This window comes from Alligator sinensis, unplaced genomic scaffold, assembly GCF_000455745.1.
Source record: "Alligator sinensis unplaced genomic scaffold, ASM45574v1 scaffold1090_1, whole genome shotgun sequence".
Taxonomy (NCBI): Eukaryota; Metazoa; Chordata; order Crocodylia; family Alligatoridae; genus Alligator; species Alligator sinensis.
The window spans coordinates 172,249-178,189 of record NW_005843157.1 but is presented as its reverse complement, the minus strand read 5'-3'; the positions used below and the strand labels follow the sequence as shown (position 1 = coordinate 178,189).

At 47.6% G+C, this 5,941-nt stretch overlaps 1 long non-coding RNA gene across 1 annotated transcript in view; it reads right to left on the bottom strand.

Annotated features, from left to right (window-relative positions):
- Window positions 1-327: 327 nt before the first annotated feature.
- The window catches only part of LOC112548396, a 6,160-nt gene continuing 546 nt past the window's right edge, over window positions 328-5,941 (bottom strand). Inside the window, exons 2-3 of the long non-coding RNA XR_003092168.1 lie at window positions 1,726-1,844; window positions 328-424 (exon numbers count right to left, since the gene is read on the bottom strand). This is a non-coding gene — a long non-coding RNA (uncharacterized LOC112548396). The remainder of the gene's footprint in view (window positions 425-1,725; window positions 1,845-5,941) is intronic.

Below are 5,941 nucleotides of genomic sequence, written 5' to 3'. Positions count from 1 at the left end.
ATGCTCCATGCTGTGTGCACTCCCTCAGGAATGTGACTATTTGAAAGACTCTCTCCAACAATGAAGACAGAGATTCCAAGAGTGACTCATTCAGCACTGCTTTTGAAAACTTTTCAGTAACAAAAGAAAACCAGTGTAGAAGACACAGCATACTGCTTTGCTAATAGCTAATCATTTCACCAATAAATCTGGTGCCAGTTGACTGTTAGTTATAGCAGTATAAATGCCCAGTGTAGAGAGGATGTTGCAACCTTTAATAAATAATCATTATTATATTGAAAATTAATCTTCCTTGCACTGATTATGTTAGCTCAGCTGGAAGGCTGCCTTCTCACAGATCCAGTTATTTTTCTTGTTACAGTCAGTGCTATGAGCAAGTAATGAAGAAATGCATGCACAGGGATACTCCTTGTAAAGAGCGAACCTAGAGAAAAAAAGCATTATTTTGTTATATCATGACACACTACAAACAGATACACCCTTATTACACCAGAAAAGTTCTTATGGCACAAAACCTGAGGAACCAGATAGCCCTGCCTTTTATAGTGCTGCAAATACCATACAATTGTGGTGTGATGATTCCTAGTAATAATTTATGCCACTGGATCAGGGAGGATGCTTGTTCACTTACGGTACTATTTCTAGGCAAACCACTGCATCCATGCTGTCCAGCTACCCTAGGCAGATACTCTCAGACCTTCAGGGGCCTGATCCCCAGGAAAAATGGCCCCAGGTGCCTGGTCCCAACCAGAGAGCACCCAAGGGAATTCCCTTGCAGTGGATCCATGGATTCCTTGCTCTGTACTTGCAGAGCTATGCCCCAGGAATCTCTTACAGGGGGATTTCAAAAACATGCATTTCATGTTGCAGAGTGAGGGAATCCCATGGGGTTCTCAGGTCCATGCCTGCAAATGTGTGCTTTGGCTTCGGGCCCCTGAAGCCCTGCAAGCAGTGGGGGCCCAACTCTGCTAGAGAATGGCCTTGGATGACACCTGTCTCTACCAGTCAATCAGATCAGTTGTATTGGGTGGGACACATCTCTATACAGCTGATTCCACCACAAAAAGGTTGCGTGTATGTAGCTGTACAAACCATATTACACAGGGCCAGCACCATAACAACTGTTTAAGCCATAGTAAATAAGGCTTCACTAAACTGTTGAAGAACTTGAGAGTGCCTGGCTAAAATATAATTACAGCACTTATCAGCTTCAAGAGGTGGAACCCAAGGATGAAATAAATCTGACTCATCCACTTAACTACGGAAAGCACCAGCTTCCAGCTGCCTGGATCCAGCCTCTGGTGTTTTGAGCAAGTAGCAGATGTAAAAGCGGTGAGAGACTGGTGCCATACTAACAGCCTCAGGGGGAGCTTGGTGACATGCACAACATTAATGCTGCAAGCAACAAGGGTCTCACTCATAGCCTTGCCACTCCTGTTCCCCCAGTGCCATGGAGAATGAAATAATGCACATGCTATGGCTTTCCAGTCTGTCACTGAGGAGCTGTGCTGTTTCCCACCTTAAGCAGAGAAGAGACAGTTAGGAGTGTTTGGCAGGTGGAAAGAGGGTTGCATTGGGCTGGAAGTTGCTTCTTACTGGTGGTGGTGGGGATTGTGCAATGGCTTAGTGAAGCAGCACATCTCCACTGGTACCTGCTCATGCCCCAGAAAGACCTCAGCCCAACTGTGGGAGTTCTCAGGTGAAAAGGTGGTTCACTAAACTTACATATTCTTCTGTGCTGGAGTAAGAGGTGTGTTGTCCTCCCAAATCCAGCCATTCCTGTCTCTCTTAAATGAAAATCCAATCCAGTAAGTGTTGTTTGGAAACTGCCATCTTAGAAATCCCTATGAGGAAACAAAAGCATTAAGGAAACACAAGTACCTTTATCTGATAAGTGTATAGGTTCAAAAATACTGTTGGAAATCATTAAAAGAGGAGATAGCCCATGGCATAGCAGGTATGGAGAGATGCTCACTTGTAATGTTTCAGAAAGAGGGGTTACACTCGGGGCAATTTAGCTCGCTTGCATCACTACAGCATCCGGCACAAGTAACAGATCTTAAGAGTTACTGCACAGTCCCAAGCAGCAACTTCCCTTCTCATTTTCAAGCCATTTCAAGTATATGCTTGTCCACACCTAGAGTGTTCTTCACCCATTTTGCAGCTGTCTGAGACCTCTACTTTCTACTATTTCAAGGGTATTGACAGGCTTTAGACAAACTTAAGAGGTATCCTTTTCCACTATCACTGATTGAGCCATCCTGTGCCATTGTGCACAAGTAGGTTATGTAGCTTGGCAAAAGTCACAGGAATTACAAATGCTAAGTGAAATAATTTGGTTGTGCACTGTAAAGTTATCTACCAAGTGGTACCAGGATTGTGTGCACTGTATACACAAGATTAAAGGTTTGAAGAAGAATCAGGAGGAGGAAACGAAACCCTGTCCAATAGAGTCTGTCTTACACTCTATGAGACAGATCCCAAGCCCTCTGCATGAGTCTCTGGATCAATTACTCTCTTCCCTTTCTTTCTTTTTACTTTCTCTTTTTACATGAATTGGCCTTTTTTTCTTTCAGGAAATTGCCAGAGCAGATTTCACCAGCAGATGTGGAGAGCTGAGAACTCACTTTTCCTGAACTAGGATGGTGGATGCTGTGTGATACACTTCCAGTTTTAAAATGCTCCCTGCAGTGGAAGGAAGTATAAAATATTTGTAACATACATTTTGTGTTTCACATTTGCAGGCAGCAACTATAAAAGGGGAGGGTTTGGGGTTTGTTTTTTTTGGGGGGGGGGAGCAGACACAGTCCCCCCACTCCCGAGACCTTTGACAATTAAAAAAGAAAAATAACTGCAAATGTGGAAGAAAACAGAATGCAAAAATAAAAATAAAAATTCTGTGAACAATAAGTTGTGATAACTTCCACGTCCAGTCCAGCCATCATGACAGCATATGTGACCTGCACATATACTTTGCCAGTGTGCAGCTGCCCCTATACTCATCTAAATCTTTCTAGCAGTTAGGAGAAAAAGACAGTTGGTATCTTTAGGGCACTGCTTAGATCCCTTAATACATAAAAGAGGAAATGAGTAAGCTCTGTGGAAGGCCCCTCCTGCTCCTAAACACTACATACAGTTCAGGAGACTCACAGATCCCAAGGTCCTCACTAATATGTTGTGCCTGGCAAGAAACGGTTTAGCTTAGGATGTAAACAGATGTCAAAAACTGGATAGGCATTTGGCTAGGGTCATCTGATCCCATCAGTCTTTCCTGCCCAGGCAGGGGGTCGGACTCAATGACCTGTTGATGTCACTTCTGACCCTAGCATCTATGAATCTATGAACTGAAGTGGGTAAGCGGTGCCAGGATGTGCTCTGGCCCAACTGTTTCACTTCACTAAGTGAAACAGATGGGCCTGTGGTCCTTCAGGGCTAGCCCTTGCTGTTCTGGGAGTGGAAGGAGCCCAACTATGTGGGACATCACTTGGGGCACACCTCTGCAAGCGGATAGGGTGACCACCTTTTCCAAATGGAAAGGTGGGACACATGCTCACCTCTCCCTTCCCGCCCCCTCTGCCAGCAACATGGCTGGAGCACTGCCAAGTGGAGTGCAGGGTGAGGAGGGATGTGGGCTGCCTGCTGCTGGCTTGGGGCTCCTCACCATGCTGATTTTTCTCTGGGACATCCATGCCAGACAGGCACCCATTGCTCACCCAGCAGCAGTAGGGGGCACAACTCTACACTGCCACTACCCCACTGCTGCTGCGTGGGCAGGGCAGCACAGCCAGCATGGGGCTCCCAGAGGGAGGGCCACATCCACCCCTGTCCGACGCAGAAATCTGGTGGGGCACATGGATCCTAGTGCCCCTCCCAGGGAGTGTGCACAGTGGCAGGGAGCCGCCCCCTCCCCATTCCCCAGACATACACATGGCGCCTCCTGAGTCCTGCTCCCAGAAGCCCCAAGTAGCCCCTTGCAGGCTGGAGTGCTGCTAGCCTACAAAGGGAAACATGCTGTTTCCCGCAGAAAAACCAGAATCCCAGTACAACACCGCAAATCCGGGACAAATGCTGTCCTGGGACCAGGACAGGAGGGGGAGGGAGATTGCTCCCTGTTCCTGGGATCTGCCTGCTTCCAGGGCAGGCTCCGCCACTGGAGCCTGGGCAGGGACAATGTCCCCCTGCCCTGGCAGCAGGGGGCTGGGAGCAATCACGGAGCAGGGGCTGGGATCTCCCTGCTGCTGGTGCAGGGGGGCATTGTTCCTGCGCAGGCTCCAGTGGCACAGCCCGCCCCAGCAACAGGCAGCTTCCAGGGCCAGGAAGCAATCTCCCAGCCCCCACCATGAGACAGCTGTCTCCTGGCCTTGTGCTTCATGCCAGCCCCTGGGCTAGCACCAAGGTGGAGACTAGAGCTCCCCCAGCTGCTTCAGGGGCCTGGTGCAGGGCTGGTGGGGGCGGGAGCAGACTGCTACCATAAGCAGCAAATCTGCTGCCACTTCCCCACATGTGTAAATACGTGCCCAGGATATTTATATGTATGGACACAAAGCCTAAGCAGTTGTCCAGCCATGAGCCTTTCTAAGCCAGTGGAAGCGGGGTGAGGGATTTAAATCCTCTCAGGTAGTTTAAGGAATTGGACTGACATCACCAACTTCTCTAAGCACCAAGATATTGTACAAAAGGGAACATTTGAAAGGAAGGGATAGCTACCATTTTGTTTTTCATTGGGTCTGACCTGTGAGGCACATGATAGGCATGCCTAAAGAATGCCAACTGCAGGAAACCTTCAGAGGAGAGAGCTTAAGGAAGAGAAGCACCTAGATGAACATACAGTTTATGGATTCCAAGTAGTGCGTGCAAACAAAAAATGTCACATATGGAATTTGAATATTGAGGACTGTCACTGCTCAGCTGCTCTATAACCTGTGTTGCGTGTACGGTTTAGAAGCCTCCAGCCTGAGTGAGGCAGCATGAGAAATAGGATTTTCAAGATGGTGATCTTGGACTTAGGGATTTACTTATGTCCCATGCACAGTGCTGTGCACTTATGCCCCAGCACTTATGCCCCACGTAAGAGCCTTTGGATCTAGCTCAAGACATTACAGAAGGAAGAAAGGGTGAAGCCACTTTGAAAGTACCAGGATGCACCAGTCGCAGTCTTGTTTGTTATACCTTTGTTTCTCCAGAGTGGTAGTGGGGGGTGGGCAAAGTAGCCCAGATGAGAGAGCACAGCACAACTGCAACCCTTCTGCCAGGCACTGGACAGCAGTAGCAAGGGCCAGGTTCAAATTCAGGGCATTGTGCAAACTTTCTATTTGGATTCAAGTTCCTCTCCAGAAACTTGGCAAAATAAAGTGTTATTGTGTATTCCAAAGGGAACACATGTCCCCACCCACAAGCAAAATTCAACTATAACAGGGGTTTTTTTAAGGGGAAAAATGAAAATACAACCCTAAAAATCTTTATTTTCAAATAAGAATTAGCTGAAGCTACAAACAGTTAACAGTCTGTCTGAATCACCACCAGTCTAACCCACGAGTACTACCTCTTAACATCGTCTTCTAGGAAGGGAGACTCAGTCAGAGCTGCTTCCCAGGAGTTCTATTACCTATGCACCTATGCATCCAAAAATGGGAGGTGCTGGGTAGGGAGGACCATCGTGAGGTCCCTGCCACTCCTTTGCTGTTGATCCTTGCTGCCAGTGGTCATTATTTTGCTTCAGGGGCCCTATCATCAACTGCAACAGAACCGGTCAATCTCAGATCAGACTCGTCACCCATCTTTGGACATACAGCTAAGACAAGCATGGAAGATAATCATCCTCAACTGCAAGTGGTTGCTGAAGAAGATCACCAGTGCTAGCCAAAGTGACAAGTCCTGGGGAGGGAGGTCTTGCATTGGAGCTCACCACTGGGGATTACTTTCTCACCCCCTTTGAGGGGTC